The sequence below is a fragment of the Nannospalax galili genome, unplaced genomic scaffold (genome assembly GCF_000622305.1).
Source record: "Nannospalax galili isolate Female #2095 unplaced genomic scaffold, S.galili_v1.0 scaffold1081, whole genome shotgun sequence".
Classification (NCBI taxonomy): Eukaryota; Metazoa; Chordata; class Mammalia; order Rodentia; family Spalacidae; genus Nannospalax; species Nannospalax galili.
In genome coordinates, this window is record NW_008345251.1 from 43715 (window position 1) to 65241 (window position 21527).

At 43.5% G+C, this 21527-nt stretch overlaps 1 pseudogene; it reads left to right on the plus strand.

Moving 5' to 3' along the window:
• The first annotated feature begins 1860 nt into the window (after positions 1-1860).
• Positions 1861-21527, plus strand: part of LOC115071764 — a 30050-nt pseudogene continuing 10383 nt past the window's right edge.

A 21527-nucleotide genomic window follows, 5' to 3' on the forward strand; every position in this document is an offset into this window, starting at 1 on the left:
CTACCCTGTGATATTTTGCTACTCTGTAATATCTCAAAATATTCTGATGCTCTCTAACCATTTTTAACTACTGATAAGGATATGAAATTAAGAAAATGAAGAACGCTCCAAATTGTCTAATAAGACACCTGGTCACAATTATCCTAAGAAAAGTGCCGATCAAACATGACACATGACTCAGAGATATTTATTTCCCCAAAGGGCCACTAGACTTGAGGGGGAATGATGTGATGGTGCTGACCCATACCTGTCATTGCCCTACTTTCTGCAAGCATTTAGGCCCCCTGTGAGATGGTTCTCAAGAAGGATTTGTCAGGGGATCCTTAGCCTACCTCACTGTGCTCAGACAAATATAACAAGTAGCCAGAGAACCAGCCCTCTCACCCTACTAGCTTTGCAGACTCATCTCTTCCCCATAGAGCCCAAGCTCATTGGAAATTCCACACCTTGAATGACTGGAAACATCAATGATGCAGAAGGCTATAGAAGAATCTATGATGAAAGGGAAGCCCTCAAAAGCCCATGGCCCTTGATTGTATGATCAGAAATTTACAGGACTTTTCTGTAGACTCCAGGGTTAAACTGACCCTGAGGAGACCACACTTTGTGTCAGGAGAATGGCCCTCCTTTGTTGTGCAATAGACCCTGGAAAGAACTTTAGAACGCCCATCATCAGAGCAGTGTACCAGGCAGTGACAGGAGTGCCTGGACACCCAGATCCGTTTCCCTCTATAGACTCATGGCTGTAAGTGGCTGTGTGGTTACCACCCTGGGCCTGGGTCAACACAAATAAAAAGGGAGAATGTAGGATTCTAGTAGCCTGAATACAGAAGGAAAAGGCTCAGGAAGATTACTCAAAAGGAGGACCAGGGAGATGAAGAGCCACTACTACCCCCATACAAGCCCTCACTGCTGCCCCAGGGCCCCAGTCTCTGATTCAGTTACCAGAGAGCCCTCCTCCATTGGCGCTGACCCCACTGTAGACACTGCCTGTACCCAGTGCCTTGACACAGGCACAGCCCATACAAATATCACACATGCAGACACTGTCCCACAGATTGCCCTGCTCAAGCACAACTGGGACGAAGCCCTGCCCCATCATCCTGGGTGCCTGACGGAAGTAAACCCTAAGTTGGAGACTGGGCCCTTGCTGGAATTGAGATAACTTTGGTCATCCACCCCACCGGCTGGACTACCTGAGGCTTTCCAGATGCCACTCAGGGTAATGCAGCCCCTACTCTCTAGACAAATGAGAATCACATGGTACAGCTATTCCACCAGCTTTTAGGGTTACTGACCTGCTCAGCGGGAAGTAGCACACTTCAGCCTACTCTGCTGAAAAGCTCCAAGCCATGATTGACCCTCTCAAAGTCATCCTTCTAATAATGTACTAACCAGCCTAGAACAATTGAAAATGGCCTCTTCAAACCCTCTTTAACACAGAAGAGAAACATGGGAGACTCCGCACTCCGGAGTCAGCTCAAAGCTGGTTCCAAGGACAAGCCTTAGGCTATAAACCTGGTGCCACCAACTGGACCCAGCACGCTGCACCCACTGACCAGCCGATGAGGATGAACGATGAGGATGGAAGACAGTCCTTTAAGAGATATTGGCAAGTTTTGGTACATGGAATGAAAGCCAGAGCAAGAAAGCGAATTAACATATCAAAGACACCAGAAGTCTTCTAAAAGCCTGATGAATCATCCACAGAGTTCTATGAGAGACTCTGCAAAACATTCTGAATACACACCCCTTTTGATCCAGAGGTGGGAAAAAATCAGCACGTGGCGAATGCAGCCTTCGTATCTCAGTCATATGCTGACATCTGCCGCAAGCTTCAAACACCAGAGCTTTGTGAGAATGGCTGTGATGCAACTGCTGAAAACCACCAACAAGGTGTTCGTAAACCACAGTCAAGAGGACCAGCAGATGGTGGACAAGTATAGACAGCAAAGAATGTTGTTGCACTTGCACACCCCCAACCCGATGGGGAAAGAGAAGATCAAAGAAGACCTCCAGTATGTCAGGACCAATGTGCATCCTGCAAGGAGACTGCCACTAGAAAAATAAATGCCCTCACAGTGAGAAAATGCTAGACAATCGGATAGACCAAGTCATCCCCATAGGCACTGGCTTCAGCTGCTCCAAAGCTCATCGGACTAGCCAGCGTAGAAACAGAATGTGCAAATAGGCTCTTGAACCCTGGCTCCAGGGAGCCCATGGTTACAATAAAGTTAGGGGACAAACCAAAGACTTTCATGATAGACACAGATGCTGAATATTTGGTGGTCACTAACCCCTGTACCCCCCTACCCCACAACTAACAAAACAGCTACTATCATAGATGTGGTAGAGGACTGAATTATGTGCCCATTTTACAAAACCTGATCTTCCAAGCTAGGAGGCCATCTAGAGACTCATACGTTTCTATAATCACCAGAACGTTTGTTCCTTCTTTTGGGCAGAGACATGCTGATGAATCTCTGGGCACAAATTACCATTACCTGCTGTAAGCCTGCTAGCCTCCCGCTGAAAGGCAGGCCGGCAATGGCTCTAACATACCCAGGGAGGGTGAATCGTGCCTCTGATCTCCAGAAGAGCAAACTAACCTGACTGCTTTGCTGGAAGAATCTCCAGACATCTGGGCAGAAAAGACACCCCAAAGTTTAGCCTCAAACCATGTACCCGGTATAGTGGACTTAAGGCCAGGAGTCACTCTAGTCAAAGATAATGCCCTGTATTTAAGAGGCTCAGTTGGGCTTTTGGGAACATATCCCGCATTTATGTGATGCTGAGATCCTGAGTCCCCACGGAACACCTCCTTGTTACCAGTAAAGGAGCCAGGAGGGCTGGGCATGGTAGAGCATGCCTTTAAACCCAGCTCTGGGAAGGCAAAGGTAGGTGGATCTCTATGAGACTGAGGCCAGCCTGGTCTGCATAGCCAGTTCCAGGCCAGCTGAGCCTAGAGGGAGTCCTCCCTCTCCAGCAACCAAAAAAAAGAAAAAAAAAGGAGGAAAGGAGAAAATGACTACTGATCTGTCCAGGACCTCAGTTCGTTTAGTCAGCAGTAACCACCATCCACCCAGTGGTCCTGAATCCTTATATACTTCTAAGTCTTCTGCCTGCACAGGCAAGATGGTTTACTTGCCTTGATTTGAAATATGCTTTTTTTTCCTTTCTCTGTCACCTGCAAGTCACCTCTTATTTGCCTCAGAATGGGAGAATCCTCAGACTGGAAGGAAGACACAAGGAGACAGGGCCTAGGTTAGGACTTTAAAATTCACCTACTCTGTTTGGTGAGGCACTGGCCACTGACCTTGCCACTTTCTCTGGAGAGGTCTTGAGTTGTTACTCTGCTACAATATGTAGATGACTTGCTGTTAGCCAGCCCCTCCTGAGAGGATTGTTGGAAAGGACCTACTGGATCTGCTCTCTGACACAGGATATAAGGTGTCATGGAAGAAGGCCAAAATTTGCAGGCAAGAGGTAAAATACTTTGGATTCATCATCTCCAAAGGACACTGAGCCCTTGAGCATGAAAGAAAACAGGCTATGTGTTCAATACCTGAAGCTTAGACCAAGAAGCAAGCCCAAGAGTTCCTAGGGACAGCTGAATTCTACCAGATTTGGATACTGGGCTACTCAAAAGTCATAAACACACTGTACAAAGTCACAACCAGCTCTGAGAAGGACCCTCTAAACTGAGGACCAGAGCAAGAGGAGGCCTTCGAGGACATAGAGACTCCTAACAAGTACCCTGGCACTAGGCATACCAGACATAACACCCCTGGATTTTAACTTCTTTGTGTACTAGAAAAATCACACAGCACCAAGAGTCCCAACTACCCAGGTGCTTGAGCCCTGGCAATGTCTGTTTACATGCCTGTCTAAGTGGGTAGATTCAGTAGCTGCAGGCTGGTCACCATGTCTCTGAGCCCTGGCTGCTACCATGGTCTTAGTCGGATAAGCTGATAAGCTTAGCTTGGGACAAATCCTTAATGCAAAAGTTCCCCATGCCATCATCGTCCTGATGAACAACTGAGGACATAGGTGGCTGATGAATGTCAGAATGCTTCACTACCAAGGTCATGTTGTAAACACCAATGTATTTGCCTCAAGACTCTAAGGACACTCAACTCAGCTACTTTTCTTGCCCACAGAGACGGGCCCGCCTGACCATGGCTGTAAAGAAGTGATAAAGCTTATTCAAGTATTCCAGACTGGACTGAGGATCCCCTTCATAACCTGGAGCTGGAGCTGCTTACTGAGGGAAGTAGCTGTGTCCACGAGGGACAGTGTAAAGCAAGGTTGCCATAACCACCACTGACAAGGTCATCTAGGTCCGCACAGAGAGCAGAAGTACGGGCACATCCAGGTATCGTGGCAGGTAGAAGGCAGGTAGTATGTCTTTGCTACTCTCCACATCCACAGGGCTATATAAGGAAACAGGACCCTTAACATCAGGAGGAAAAGAAATTAAACTTAATGAAGGAACTCTCCAGCTTTCCTTGGTGACATGCATAATCTCTGAGCTATTTGACAGATTTTTTTCCCCCCATAACGAGAACAGTTCTGGCCCCTCTTGGCTAAAATGGACGCTAAGAGTGACATGCATAATCTCTGAGCTATTTGACAGATTTTTTTTCCCCCCATAACGAGAACAGTTCTGGCCCCTCTTGGCTAAAATGGACGCTAAGAGTCAGGTTGTCTTATTAAGGCATAGCTGTAATGTGACATCTCACAGCACCACAAAATGCAACACAACATAAGAGGGACCGAGGCAAGATTGAAAGATGAGGAAGGAAGACAGTGCCAGGCCCAACCCAGAGAGTAAGCTGAAGATGCAGGCATGCCCTGGAGCCAGACAGCCTATGCAGGAAACAGGCAGCTTGCAGGACCCCCACCACTGAACTGAGAGAGGTTGCAGCTAAGTGTCAGTAGTGACCCACAGAGCTGTTCTGTGTGACTGATGAGATGACAAGAAATGTTGGAGAGGACCCAGCATTCCCCAACCCCAAACCTTGGAAAGATGAGTCAACAGCTGCCACCCTACCTGGCAGTCAGACTTATGGCTATGGAAAACTTGTTAGATCAGGTTATCAGCTAGTTTGGGTAAGTATGGGCCCATGAGGGGGACTTTGTGGGCAGCATAAATCTATAGAGCAAATCTACCCGCTCAAAGAATTGGGAATGTGCCAGGCAGTGTGCCCAGCCCAAAGCTGCTTGTTTTTTGTAATTTTAGCGCAGTGTTTTAAACAATATCCTGCAATCTGCTCCAGTAGTTAGAACTCAGCAGACTACTGCTGATATGGGAGAGACTAACCAGTCCCGGGATAAAATGAGGAATTTAGCAAAAAGGAAGGAAGTATGTCTAAAGAAAGGGCTGACATGGTGCTTTGAGAGTGGTGGCACCAGTCTCCGCTGTGCTTAGCTTGAGAGGCCATGGTCCTGGAATCTCAACGGTCACCAAGCAACTTCAAGCCAGAGGCTTTAGGGTCCTTGCCTCATGAATTTAAAGAACAAAATTCACAGACCACAGACACGAATTTTTGAAAGGAGCATTTTATTATAGGAAGCACAAGATTCAGAAGGCAGAATTCCTGTCTGGCAGGAGGGATCCCTGAGGCTCCCACTGAGCCTCAATGCCCTGGGCTTAATAAGGCTTCAATAGATGCAGGGGGGAGGGGAAGAGGAGCGGATCAGTCCAGCTTGTGTTCCAAGTGTCCAGGTTCCTGCAGTTTTCAGTCATGTCCTTGGTGTGGTTTCTGGAACAGGGTAGCCCTTTAGGGAAAAGAGACAAGGGAAAAACCAGACCTCATTCTGGCATCCTCAGCCTCTGACTATGGCAGAATCAGAGACCTTTTTCACTTAGATACTTCTGGTATCTCTCACCTCAGGCAAGGACAAGTATACAGGCAGGCATTTAGAGATGGTCACTTTTCTTTCAATGTCTTCCAAACTGCCCAGCCAGTTTCTAACTCTGGATCTCATCATTACTACCTTCACGAAAGGGAATGATGGAAGCCACTTATGGTGACACAAAAACAAATATGGGTAGGTTTGGTAGATACCTGGACTCCTATAGAAAAGAGGAAACCAGCTGGTACATGTTTGGGGGGCTCTAGAGGGCACTGACGCTGGAACAGTGGCCTAATCTACTGTGAATGCCTGGGTCTGTCACTTATTTCCTTCCTGAGAGACTTCCTGGATTCAGAACCATGCAGGTTGAATGCTCCCAACCTGTGCAGTTTAGGAGTTTGGCCAAGATCACAGCACAGTGTGGGGGACTTGCGGGTAATCAGAAGCCATAACAATACAGTGGTTGTCGTGCAAAGCACAGGGTCTTGGTTTTAGTAGATGCTCAGGTCGAGGGTATGGGAGGTGTCAGTGAAACATACTGTCTTTTCTATTAAAGGTGTAAATGAGTCAAAGGAAGTTCCATCTTTAAACAAATTTGTATAAACATCATTTGGCAAAACTCCCTTCCCAGTCAGCATTGTTCTAAGATTAAAGTTTGTGCTCAGGGTTGCTGAAGATATGGCTCAGCAGTTAGCAGCACTGGCTGCTCTTACAGAGAACTGGAGTTTGGTACCCAGAACCTACATGGCAGCCAACAACCATCCATAACTCCATTTTCAGGGGATTTGGCACCTTCTTCTGGCCTCCTCAGGTATTGCATACATGTAGTATACTTACATGCAGACAAAATACACACATAAAATATAAATAAATTAATAAATTTTAAGCTGCATTTGCTTATCAGCTGTGATGTTTAGAATTGGCCGATCACGTAAGAATGCAAGCCCAAGCTCTGACCACAGTACCCCTTTGCATCAGAAATTAAAAATCCAGCCGGACCACTGTTGAATGTGCTTGCTTGCTTGACTTGGTATGACTTTATACCCCTTTGAAGAAATAAAACTTTTCCTTGTTAGATACTTTGGACTGTATAGTCATTTTCTTGGAGCCCAGACCCATTCTCACAGGGCATGCAAAATACAGAAAGAGCAACCCACTGAGAATCCCATTAATGATAAAGGTGGTCATGAGGGATAAATGGAATGGCACAGGCACAGTGAGGTTTCTTTTCATATGCTAGACTGACAAAGGTGGTCAGGTTCTCCGGTATTTGGTGACAATTCTAAGCTTACAGCTAAAATTCCTCTAAGAGAGGACTCTATCCTTATTTAAATTACATACAAAGTAAAACACAGATAATTCTGTAATTAATTGGTTTATGCCAATTCACACAAAAGTAAAATTAGCAAAAGGAATATATGAGAGACCTGTGAGTTCCCCCAGCCTGATTAGTGCATCTCTGAACTCTCTGCAAGAAGAAAAACTTCTTGCAGTAGATGGCAATTAACACAGAGACCCACAACTGGTCAATGTGCAGAGAATAGGAGACTCAGCCTTAAATATGGCACACCTATAGCACACCCTCTCTTCCCAAGGTTCAGGGATCACTTTGGAAGTGGGGGTGGAAAGACTGTAAGAGCCAGAGGTGGTAGAACATCTCTGAACTCTCCGCAAAAAGAAAAACTTCTTGCAGTAGATGGCAATTAATACAGAGACCCACAACTGGTCAATGTGCAGAGAATAGGAGACTCAGCCTTAAATATGGCACACCTATAGCACACCCTCTCTTCCCAAGGTTCAGGGATCACTTTGGAAGTGGGGGTGGAAAGACTGTAAGAGCCAGAGGTGGTAGATGAATACAAGGAAACTGTATTGTCTGGGCACCACAAGGTAGTTGCGCAGATGAATCCATGGCACTCATGATAGCATGCACAAGATCTGTGCAAACCCAAGCCAGACAGAGACCCAGCAAGGGTGTGGAAGTGGGTAGGAAGCCCCAGCCCTACCAGAGGATCTATTGGTATTTGATCCATGCTTAGAGAGTCAGTTATCCTTACTGATGTGAAGCCTGGTAGATTGACCAGACTCCAAGAGATAAACCTTGCCCAAAGAAACACAGATTAGATTGGAAAGGCCTTAAAAAAGACTAATAATAGAGGACGTGATATCAGGGGGCAGTCAGTTAGAAGTAGAGTGGGAAAGGGGTCTGAGTGTGATCAAATACATGGTATGAAACTCTTGAATCAATAAAAATATTTTTAAGTAAATAAATTTTAAGTAAATGAAATCTTTAAAAATGGAATATATGAAAATGTGGTCAAAAATAAGTAAAACAAAACCACAGCCACTTGGGCACAGAATGCTAGGGTTAAACCAAACGTGTATTCACAGAAGAAATTGTTCAAATGGTTTGGGACATGAGTCCCTTCAGTTGACACTTGACAGGGTCCATAATGCCACAGAGTCATCAGCAATGAGGCTACATGTCAGAATGAGTGTTCCCAAATGCGAAGTCACAGTGGGATGTGTCTCAAATGGAAGTATCGAGGCTCTGTGCAGTCCCAGAAGTTGCATCATCTCAGTTTCCAGGCATGAACCTCGGAAGGGAACATCCCAGGGTCTTTTCTGCATGCAGAGGTGTAGGTGCCAAGGTAGTGCTAGGAAAATACTTGCTGCAGTTCCAGCTCCTGTCGCCAGAGAAAGCTTAACTAAAACACCAATTTATTTAGGCTTACGAGAATCATGACAGGGCAAAATACATATTACAACACCTTTTCTTTGCATATGGCTTACCTCAATACCTTTTAAACACTGACAGCTGCACACCCCTCCCCCGGGAAGATTTTGAGTTTTGGTTCAGCTTATAGGATCTGTCTTGTGTGGGCTTGCAGACTGGAAGGTGATCACCCAGTCTACGCCACAGATGCACCCCAGGCATGCACAGGCAATGCCACTTATGAATTTCTCTTAATAATATGCAAGATTTTTACTTAGGCAGAATAGAAGGATAAAAATTCAAATGCATAGTTGGTACTATGAAAACGATCAAAGGCCAGGCTCAGTCAATTCTTGATACTTTTATATTCAAAGACACACATACTAAATAATACATTTCTGTTATTTGATTTCACCAAACCTTTCATCACAACTATGTTATAGAGATAAGAAAAATATCTCAGTACGTTATATTTTCTACTGTTCTCTTTTATTTTTTCACTCCATCCTACTTCAAAGTTAAATACTGGAGAGTAACAACGGAAGTCAAGGCAGGAAGCTGCAGTGGACTGGACAGGGTGTTGTTGGAGCCTTGGAGAGCCCAGAGGTCAAAGCCTAGTGGTATTTCTCACTACTTGTGTGAACTAGAAAGAGCTTGAGTTTCCAGCCCTTTAATATTATCTTCCGTTTTGCGTTCTTTGTGAGATTAAATGAATTAATGGACTAAAATCTTTATGTTGAAGAACTAACCATGTAAAAATAGAGACGGTTATTAATAGAATGGTCAAATTCTGATATGATATCTGTCATATAATCATACTGATCCTAATAATAAGTTCTGTGCATCTTGGGCCTTCAGCCATCTTCATATATCTATGGAGAGTTAGAAATGCGTCCTAAGAGAGTAATAAAACATACAAAATAAATCTATTCAATTTCTATTGCAAGAGTGCAATTGTACCTTAAAAGTATATGGTTTGAGAAGGAGTGTGTCCATATTTGTGGATAATCCTGTCAAATGTTATTGGAATTATTCTCCCTCAGTAACAGCTTCCCTGAGCCTGACTGGACATTGATTTATTCTCTTACCTCATTCTTGTAGCTAAATTCATCTTCAACACAGAGCCCTTGGCTGGCTACATGGAAGCAGATTGCAATTGTTCCTTTTTTTTCTGTCTTTTTGAGACAGGGTCTCCCTGTAGCCCCAGCTGTCCTGAAACTCACTATGTAGACCAGGCTGGCCTCGAACTCACAAAGATCCACCTGCCTCTGCCTCCCAATTGCTGGGATTAAAGGCGTGCACCACCACACCTGGCAATTGTGCCTTTTAACTTTATAATTTGAGGGACTCTGTGCCTTGGAATCTATTATTTTCCATTTGTTATTATTTTTCCAATTCTGGTCTGGTAAATATTCCTCATTCGTAGCACAGCAGAGACGGCCCCGGTGACATTGGGATAATAATTTTGTTACTACACACAAAAGGATTATACCAATACATAAAGAATGGGTTATTTTGAAAAAATAGGATCATCATTTGTAGCTCATTTCTTGTCTATGACTTTCTCATTTTTACAGACAAAATACATTATTTCGGTGATAGAAGTATATTATGTGTATGTTAATTTAATGACAAAGAAAATCACATTTATTTGAAGCTAATTAGGTCTGCAACCCTGGAGACACTAATTCAAGTAGCCTTAAATTGTGTTCCTATACTCAGAGAAAATGGAAACTCAGTTTAGAATTTAAAACGGGAAAGGAGGCCGATTGTCAAGCATTTGTTAGCCAGGAATTATGATTGTTGCCATCAAAAACGCCAGCAGCTGAAGCCGTCCTGTGAGAAAGGATGGAGCGCAGTCGCTCGTTCTCTGGGCAGTGCAGGAGAAGGGATGGTTGGCAGGGCTTTGCAGAGCTCAGAAAGCTAGCGTGGGCCATCCAAAGGTCACCTGTGTGTGGTGGGGTGGCACATCTGTAGCCAGTTCAAGGTGGGATCTCAGATGCTTGGGTGGAATTCTGGTCCTACAGTGGCTCCCAGCTTGCTCTAGCAGCAGCTGAAGCCGTCCTGTGAGAAGGGATGGAGCACAGTCGCTCGTTCTCTGGGCAGTGCAGGAGAAGGATGGTTGGCAGGGCTTTGCAGAGCTCAGAAAGCTAGCGTGGGCCATTCAAAGGTCACCTGTGTGTGGTGGGGTGGCACATCTGTAGCCAGTTCAAGGTGGGATCTCAGATGCTTGGGTGGAATTCTGGTCCTACAGTGGCTCCCAGCTTGCTCTTAAATGCCTAGACTGTTTACTGTTTCAGTTTTCTTCCTGGGCAGCATAGGACCTTGAAGGCTCCCAATCTTGGATCTTTGCTGTGAAATATGAGGGTTATGAAATTTGAGCACTCACTTTAAGGTGAGTTGACTGTGTGAGCTTGAGCAAAACTCCCTGACTCTCTGGAGTCCATCATCACAGGACAGTTCACTGTTGCCTAGAAATAACCCCCATCTGGAGTCCTAATCCACTCAAGCTCACACAGTTCACCTTACTAATAGTTTAATCAAAGCTTTCTCATAAACAAATATGTTTTTTGCTGTTGTTGTTGTTGTTTGGTCTTTTTGAGACAGGGTCTCCTTGTAGCCCTAGGTGTCCTGGAACTCACTACGTAGACCAGGTTGGCCTCGAACTCCAAAGATTCGCCTGCCTCTGCCTCCCAAGTGCTGGGATTAAAGGCATGAACCACCACACCCAGCCAACAAATATGTTATTTTTATTGCATTAAACACTAAAGTACTATAGAGTAACCATAATCAACTTTCCATATTCCAGGTTTCAACCACAAATGAGCCAGGCTATCAGTAAGCAAAGGAACTATTTCTTCCTGAATCGGAATTACGCTTCTGTCATGCAATCAAAAAACAACCCCACGAGGGAGAAGGGAGGAAGCATTTTAAGGACTCAAGTAGACAGATGATTATGTTTTGAGGTACTTGCTCTGATCGTGGGTTGGTGGGTGGGGCTGCTAGTGGAAGGACTGCAGATTAGGGTTATTTTGAGGCAGCAGGAGACCATCTATGATGAAGGACTCCAGGGTGCCACACACTCCCAGCAGCACCTCTTCTTCTCTCCTCTAGGTCTTTGCATTTTCAGCTTAGTGTAAACAGCTCAGAACCATAAACTGTGGAGGAGAAGGGAAAATAGACTTGCACATGGAGATCCTTAATACATGTTCAGTATTGAAAGGCTGACTACATTTAATTATAAACCTTCACTATTTTCTTCATCTGTTCATATATTTGACATGTCAAAAAATAGTGGAGTGACCAAATTCACCTCCATGTGAAGCACATCTCTGGGATTTGTACCCACACTCAGGATACCTGTATTACTGACTTAAATCTGCCTGCATATGCTGTTTGTTTACAAGCCACCAAGCCCTGTCTCCTCCAGTATCTCGCTTTCAATTCAAAAGACAGCATGTATTAACAACTGCAGATTAAGCCCATGAAGAAGGAGAGCCTGTGGTGGCTGGTAGAGAACATTGCAGAAACTTCTTACTTCTCCCATCCCTGATAAGCAGAAGCAGTTGTCCACGTATGACCTCGTGCAGTTTTCTCCTTTCAGTGACGGAAGCACTGGAGGTTGGCAAGACGACAGCTTTAGGATGCCTCTGCAGGTTTCTACCTTGTCCATACACCAGGGAAGCTAGCAAGGACTCAGGAGCACATCCTTTGACATTTGTGTTGAAGTTTCAAACATCCCTTGTGTGGGTCTGGAGCTAGTGCTCTGCTTAGGTTCTGTGAACACTGTGAAACTGAAGAGAGCGTGCAACAGCTGCCACTGTGATGCAGCAGTGATATCTTCTGCTGTGAGATGGCATTTCAGGGGCTGGAGAGATGGCTCAGCCGTTAAGAACACTGGCTGTTCTTGCATGGAGAGAGGGCTCAGCCGTTAAGAACACTGGCTGTTCTTGCAGAAGACCCCTGTTGATTCCCAGCAAACACATGGCAGCTAACAACTGTCCGTAACTCCAGTTGCAGGGCATCCAACAGCCTCTTCTGTCCTCCGTGGGTATTGCACGACACGGGTGCACTTACCTATATGCAGGCAATACACACGTACACATAAAATAAAAATAATAAAAAAAATTGAAAAAAAAAATATATATAGATGGGGCATTTAAGGTAGCAGAGCTGCCTTGCAAGGCTTCCACCTCATCAGCCTCATCCTGTGCCTCAGTGACCATGGCTCATTTATCTGCTGGAATGCAGTTGGCATAGATTCTCGTGCTGGCAGTCTGGCTCTGAAGATGCAAAAGTCCTAGGCATTAAGAACTCCTTAAAGCGTAGAATGCTGGCACATTATGAAAACATAGCTTAAGTCTTCTCGTAGAGATTCCGTATGATATGAAAGGGAAAATCTCTCTTCAAACCACAGGGTTTGTTTTGGCCTCTGTTAAGTGATCAAGAAATCCGAAACCATCCACTAAGTGCCAAGGAATAAATGTATTTGAAGAGGTGAAAGACCTCTATCCTGAAAATTATAAGATATTAATGCAATTAAAAGACATTAAAGATAAGAATAAATGGAACACTATCCAATATAGACAGAAAAAATAATGTAAAATAATGTTTATAACACCCAAAGTGATTTGCTGAAATGTAATTCCTATTAAAATTCCAAAGATATTTTTCGTAGTAATAAAATAATAAATCCTTGGTGGGTGTGCAGCCCAGTGGCAAACTGCAGGCCTAGCACATGTGACTCTAGGGGATTGATTCCCAACATCACTAAAAAAGTCCTAAAAGTTATATGTAGTCACAAAAGACTGCAAACGGCTACAACAATATTAGGTAGGAAAATGCTGGAGGCATCTTGTTAGCTGGTTTCAAGCTTTGTCATAAACATATGGTGATCAGAAAAGCATGACACTGGCATAATAATAGACACAGACTTCTGGAATGCAACAGGAAGCTGGAGATGAGTCAATTCTGTGGTGAACTAATAAATCTCCAACAAAGGCATCAGGAATATACACTGGAGAAAGAAGGTTTTCAATAAATGAATATCACAGGAAACAGGATTACACCATAAAAATGGACCAAATACTATAAGACATGGAATTACAAATAAACCTAGAAGAAAATACAGAAAATATAGCTCCTTGAATCGGTTTTGGCAATGACTGTTTGTTTCTTTGTTTCTGTGAGGATGGCTCATCCCACAGGTAACTTCCCTGTTTGAGACAGGGTACCCTGAACTCCCAGCTGGCCTGGAACTTACTAGGTACAAGTCCAGACCAGTCTCAATCTCACACAGATCCGCTTGCCTCTGCCTCCGGAGTGCTGGGATCGAAGACATGCCTCAGCACACCCAGCTAGCAATGATTTTTTAAAAAACATATTACCGTCAATCACAGATAGCAAAAGCAAAAATAGACAAGTGAGACTGCAACTAAATAGTTTCTGCACAGCCAAGTGTATTAGTTACTTTTCTGTTGCTGTGACAGAAACACTGACCAAAGCAACTTAAGAAAGGAAGAATTTATTAGAGCTTACGGTACCTGGGGAATTATAGTCCATCATGGCGGGGAGGCATGGTGGCCAGAGGTGGCTGGAACGGAAGTAGAAGCTAAGCTGTATATCTTCAAGCAGGCACAGGAAGCCAGAGGGCCACTGGAGATCCAGCAAGGCTTAAGAACTCTCTAAGCCCACCCCCAGTGAAGTGCTTCCTCCAGCATAGCCACACCTTTAAGACCTCCCAAAACAGCACCACCAACTCGGGACAAAATGTCCAAATACTTGGAGCCTATGTGGGACATTTTCATTTAAATCACCACACCAAGGAATGAAATGAAGAAAACAAAAGGACAACCTAAAGTCTGCTAGAAAATACTCAAGTCATATATCCTGTAGAGGTCTAGAACCCAACACATACCAGGAACTCATAAAATCCAAGAACAACAAAACAAACAAACTCAAAAATCCAAGTAAGCCAAACATATAAAGGAAGTAAGTCAATCAAACAAATATTTTAAGGAAAATAGACCTTTTCCCAAAGAAAACTCAGTGTGAACAAAAACCTATCCAACATTACAAGTCATCGGGAAATGAAAATCAACTGTCATGATGCTCTTGCTCATGTCTGACCCCACTGCATACCTGTGAGGATGGCTTATCCCACAGGTTACTTCCCTTCCCCACCCTCTGAGGATCTATTTGCCCCAAGGATAAACTTCCCTTCCCCTCCTCTTGGACACTAATTCCACCTCCTGAGGATCTGCACCAAGGGCTTCCTCACGCCACAAGAAGCCTTTACCTCTCCTTCCATCTGGCTCCACCAGTGCTGCCATCTGGGAACCTATATGGAGGGCATATGCAATCCAAAGACAGTGGCTATGGGACTAGACTAGAAAGCAGGATCCATCTTTCTGCTGCCTGTAAGGTACACACCTCACCACCAAAGATAGGTAAACCTTAGGATGAAAGGAGGGGCAAATGTATTCCAAGTCAATGGAGCTAGAGAACACGTAAGAGACGCTGTTCTAACATCTGACAAAATGCTTCAAATCAAAGCTAGTCAGAAGACACAAAAAACATCACTAACAAGAGAACAATCCGTCATGATGTTTTCAGTTCTAAAAATATATACACCAAACTCAGGTGCATGCAATTAAAAATAATAATAATAATAATAAAGTCCCAGATTAGCACTAATGTGGTAATAGTAGATGTCTTTAAAACCTCAATTTCCTCAATGGACAGATCATCCAGATAAAAGGTAAACAGAAAAACACTGGGACTATCAGATAGCTACATAATCCTCCACCCAAAGAGAATACAGATTCTTCCCGGTAGCCCATGAGACTTTCTCTAAAATTGATTGCACATTGGGACACAAAGCAAATCTCAACAAATATAGGAAAATTGAAATAACTCCTTGTATTTTACTGACCACAGTAGAATAAAGCTAGATATCAACAGCAATTAAAAAAAAAAACCCACAGAGAAAGCACAGTGGAGAAAATTGAGCCACGCACTATAAAATGATGAAGAGGTCACTGAAGAAATCAAAACATGTCTAGAACCAAATGAAAAACAGCATGCAAAACTATGTGATAGAATGAAGGCATCCTAAGAGGAAAGTGTCTACATCCCAAAATGAGAACAGAAATAAATAACAATGAGTCTTAAGGCCTTGGAAATATGACAACAAACCTCACTCAAAAACAGTAGATGCAGAAAGGCGTGGTGGCACACACCTGTAGTCCCAGCACTTGGGAGGCACAGGCAGGTGGGTCTTTGTGAATTCAAGGCCAGCCTGGTCTACGTAGTTCCGGGCCAGCTGGGGCTACAGGGAGACCCTGTTTCAAAAAGACCAAAAATGAAGAGTTAAGAAAGATCAGAGCAAATTAGTGAAATAGAACTGAAATAAATAAATGAAGAACCAGTTCTTTGAACAAATAATGTTTACAAACCAATACTCAAATTACCAAAATAGAGAAGAACCAAGTTAATAAAATTAGAAGTGAAAAGGAAACATCACAACAAATATCAATAAAATTCAGAAAGTCATGAGAACATACTGTTTTACCGACTGTCATAGTGCTAAGCTGCCATCTAGAGATTATGTCTACACACACAGCGAGAAGTTATTTCCAGTTTTTAATCAGAGTAGCCTCTCTTTGCAATGAACAGCAGTGAATGCAGAGATGCCTGGCTTCTTGGGGAGCTGAGAATATGAGGTGACTGAACGCTTAGCCCTAAACAGGATATTTATATCACTTCATCAACTGCTCAGGGAAAAATGTGGAAGATGTTCAAAGGAACATAAGAGCCACAAGAAAAGGACAAGTGCTGAGAAACGTCCACACATCACATGGCACAGACAGGGCAGTCACGACCCCAGCAATAGTCCTATGCAAGACTGAGCCTCTCAGCAGTCAATCACGGGTTAGGGAGGAATTTATGGGACCCCACCCTTCCATAGTAAACTACTGGCTACTGTTGGAGTCCGGGAGGGGAGTTACTAGAATCTTCGGTTGCGGGCCCACTGAGGAGCTCACCAGGCTGCAGGTCTCACAGATGATCCTGATTAAACTCAGTGTGTCTCAGAAAAAAAGTCATGAATGTAGGAAGGGGACTTGCTTGCAGGAGGGAGGATAAGAGAGGTAAGAGTGGTACTGGGGTTATAACAGTCAGAATGCATTATACGCACATATGAAATGTTCACACAACAAACTCAAAATTTTTTAGGTCAAATAATAGAAAATGCTAAATAAAGATTTGGAGAAAAGAAGACACTTGTACTGTTTGGAGGAAAGTGAAATGATGCTGGCACTATGGAAACCGCTCTAGACTGACCCCAAACCAACAGGATGATCCAAGAATCCTTCTTCCAGGCACACATCCCAGGGAAGTGGAATCAGTGCGCCAAAGAAGCAACCTGTGTTCCCAACAGCCAAGATTCATGAATCAACCTAAATCTCCATCCGCAGTCGAAAATGGCTGCATAGATCTTTCCTCCAGATGGAAACATTCTCCAGTGGAGGAAAGGAGGGAAGGAGGGACTTGAGACACAGACTTCACAAGAAACTTACGGGACTCAGGAGGACCCTCCCTCAGTTACTAGAAGCAGGGGCTGAGGAGACTCTAGTGGTTTAGCTGCCTACAAGTTGTGTGGGGAATTCTAATGACGCAGATCTGTGGAACCATGCTGAGGTGGGACTTTTCAGTGATGCAGCTGTCCCCAAACTAACCCATGTTCCCTAACACCTCACACAAGCTCCTTCAAGTAAACCCAGGAAACACATGGAGTCACAAAGTTGTGCTTAGATGAAATCATTTCTTTGGTCTGTGGTTGTCACTAGAATAAATAAACTCCCCAGGAAAAGCTGCCAATTTCAACAATAGGGAAATATATGCCATTGTGTTGAGTAAACTAGATAGACATAGAAAGACAAACATCACATGATCTGACACAGGTCGAATCTAAACAAATCACATCCACAGAAACAGAGTACAATGCTGGTTGCCGAGGACCGAGTTTGGGGAACTTGGTGCATGCAGGCAATACACTCATACACATAAGAAATAAAAATAACAAAATATTTTAAAATGTGAAATGGTTTTGTATACATAAAATACGTAGTTAAACAAATATATTTCCTTTATAGAATAATAATCCATCCTTTCTATTCTCTAAGTCTATTAGCAGGAACTTACAGCTCTTTACAGATCATCTCCCTACTCCTAAAAGTAACCATTTCCCTAATTTTGTGTTAATTCTCTAGCTTTTCTTTTGTTTTGCTTTCATGTATGTATCTGAAAAAAAAGGTAGTTTTCCTACTTATGAGCACTGAAAGATAAAGTCATGCCGTGGTCTCCACTGGTATTTCCCCCTCAATAGTGTGTTTGTGAGATTCATGCATGAAGAAGAATGTGGCTGTAAATCATTCTTTATCAATTCATACTATTACGTGATCACAACGAAGTTAATCTGGTCTACTGTTAACAGATGCTCTAGTTTGTTTTCTGTTGCTGTGATAAACTCCATGATTAGCGCAACTTATAGAAGGGAGAGCTTATTTGGAATTATGGTTCGAGAGGGGTAAGAGTCCATAATGGTGGCACAGAGGCAGGCAGCTAGAAGAAAAAGCGTTCTGTGAACCTGACTGTTAGCACTAACCATCCCAGCCCAAATCCAGGAAAAACTCAGTTTCCCTGCTCTAAGACAGGAGGTCGCTCCTTAGTTCATCTCTTTTTATTGGTCCACTGACATCACTTACAGGTTTTCCTTCCAAACTGTGGCAAGCCTCTGCCAACTCTAATGTTCTGCAGAATTGTCTCCCTGGTCTAACCTAGCATCCACTCTCACCTGGGTTACTGCTGATGTGACAAGATCTAGTCTAAGTAAAACGTGGTCAGTCCACTGATGAAAAGACCCCAAAGATGTCCTAGTTGTGGTATAATCAAGTACAAACACTGCCCCAGCTCTCAGGGATGTTCAGACCTCTGTCTCCATCCACCTCGGTTCTCTTTCATTCACTGTCGTCAGTCACCCCCAACCTATCTCACTTGACTATCTCAAGCTCACTGCCACCAATTCGCACTTACTTTGCTGTCTTCCTGGCATTCTTTCCCCCCAGTTCTACTGGGAAGTTTCCTTTCTATAATTCAGAAAGTTCTCTTCCACCAGGAAAATATTTTCCTGATCTTCCTAAAACTTCTAATTCATGATTTTCATAAAACTTTTCTTCGGTTTTCTTTATAACTATGCTATCTAAATGTAAGCATAAATATTTGTTAATATGTATTGAGTCTTGTACCATTAAAATGTAAGCTCTAGCAGGGTGGAAAATTTTTATCTGGTTTATTACTGTATCCTAAGCTTCAGCGCCTGGTGTATAACAGGTACTCGGTAAATATTTCCTTTGTTACTGAAAAACTGTAAGCTATGAAGTATAGGTGAGCTCATATATAAATGTTGGCAATTCTCTAAGTTTTTAATAACCACTGGGAAATACAAAGCTGTCCACACTCCTCCGGAGGATGGAGAGGCGCCTTACTCCCTTACCACAGGCCTCTTTCCTCAGGCACCTCCGAACCTCTACTGGTGCCATGTGACTGCGTAAGGAAAGGATGGAGCAAAGGCCAGTGATGGCAGAGGCCCAGTTTCTGAGACCATAAGGAGGGGTACTAATTTTGGAAATGTGAAGGGGGAACAGGAATGCTTTCAGTGTATTATTAACATTTTCATAAAGGACCCAAGGTGACATAGCATATGATAAGGCAAGCCCTTAGATGCTCCTCGGCATCATTTACAAGCAAGTAACGGTGACTGCTAAATAGGCAATATGAAGCAGATAGAACATTGAACTCATACTGGTTACCAATTATGTGACCTTACCTTTGACATTTCTCATCAGCTCCTCAAGCCCCTCAAAACACATATTTTTCTAAGGTAAAACAGTTGCTTCTCAACTACATACGCTCTCAAGTCACATTTCTGAGGTCCTCTCCCAGAGAATGATCCCCCGTTTACCTTCCTTATAAACAGTATGGAGACACCCCGAGGCTCAGATCAGAAGCTTGGTATCAGGCTCACTGGTGAGCAAACATTTATTTACCTAGCAAAATTAAGATAAATATAGTGCTGGCAACTGATCTGTCATTCCTGACCTTTTGGTTTGGGAAATCTGCTTAAGCTCATTAAAAGCAAGGACTCTACAATTCAGCACGTCTCACATGGTATTTCTTGATGTTTACATGTTCCTCTTTATAAGCCCATGTATTAATGCTGTGTATTAAAACTATTGGTAGCATTCTATAGAGTTGATGTATAAAAAGCATACAATTAGGCCTCAAAATTGGAACTTACTGCAGCAAACACTCATTCTATTTGTTTCTATGTGAACTAATCAAAAAATACATAAAGCCATGCTAGGAAGAAGGCTCAGCTGATTTCCTAGTTTCATTGTATTGCTTTTATAAAACATTCTGACCAAAAGAAACTTGAAGAGAAAAGGACCCCAGTCCATCACTGAGGGATGTGGGGGCAGGAACTAAGTGGGAAGGCTGCTTGCTGGCTCCCTTTCCAACTTGCTCACAGGCTTAGGCTCATTGACTAAGGATGATGCCACCCACAGTGGACCGGGTCCTTCTATACCAACCGTCAATCAAGACACTGTGGCCCGGTTATAGCCACAGGCCAATTTGATCAAGGCAGTTTTCAACTGAGGTACCCTCTTGCCAGGTGAATCCAGGTTTGTCAAGTTGACGATAAAAAACAACCAGGAAAGTGGGAACCGGACACTGGTTTTCAGGTCTGGCTTAATGGCCGCAGTGGTTCCACAGTGACGGTACTTCTTAACCTCTTGGTGCTCTACTTTAATTGTCCACAAAACAGTGCCTGTTATCCCTGCCTTGGGCAGTTATGAAAACTGCCTATGAGTGTCTCCATTGCTTTTCATGTTGCTGGGAGAAATGCCCTGACAAAGCCACTGAAGGAAGAGCTTATCCTGGCTCACACCGTGAGGGTGCAGTCCATCATGGCGGGGCATCAAGGCAGCAGGGCATGAAGGCAGCGGGACTTGAAGTAGCTGATCACAGTGTATTTGTAGTCAAGAAGGGGAGCACCCAGAGTGCCTGTCCTCAGTTAGATTCCACCATCTGATGCATTGCAGAATGCGTGCCACCCTTCTTTAGAGTAGGTCTTCGTACCTCAGTTAGCCTAACCAAGATAATCCCTTGCAGATGTGCCCAGAGGCTTGTCCCCTGGGTGATTGTAGCCCACCAAGTTGACAATAATAACTGTCACATGTTCCACAGGCACTACTGAGTGGATGATAGCTATACTGATGTTTTTTACATGAAATTCTGTCTGGATTGTAAGCAGTGGGTGCATACCTAATCTCCATCGTCAATCCTGCATGGAGTTTTATAGTCTTCTTCTGAGGACACACATTTCTCAGGGGAACTATATTCAACATAGAAAGACACTGTGGTTTCTGGGGCTTGACTTTGCCAGTGACTCCAACCCCTCAAAGAACACTGTAGCTCTTTAATAGCCACAGTGTCTCACTAAAGGTTTTCTATACTGGAGAGTGCTCTTCCTGACAGATACTTTGCTCAGCGGGTACATTTACATTTTCTATTCTTTAGTCCTAGGATTTTAAAGTATTATAGTTTTAGAAAGATGTGTAAACTATTTTAATGTATCTTTTCATATGATTTTGCACACTCCTCATCTGACTATACTTCCATACAAGAACAAGTCTCGTTTACTAAGCCCTCTCTCCCCTCCTGGAGTAAAGCCTGTGATGAGATTCTCATGGCCAGCTAAATTACCATCAATTTCATTAATTTTAATATTTTTTTTACAGAAAAATTCATTTTTAATACAATTGACATTAAGATGTTTGCACATGCGTTTCTAATGTCTATTTATCTGATTATTACTAGTCACAGTCAG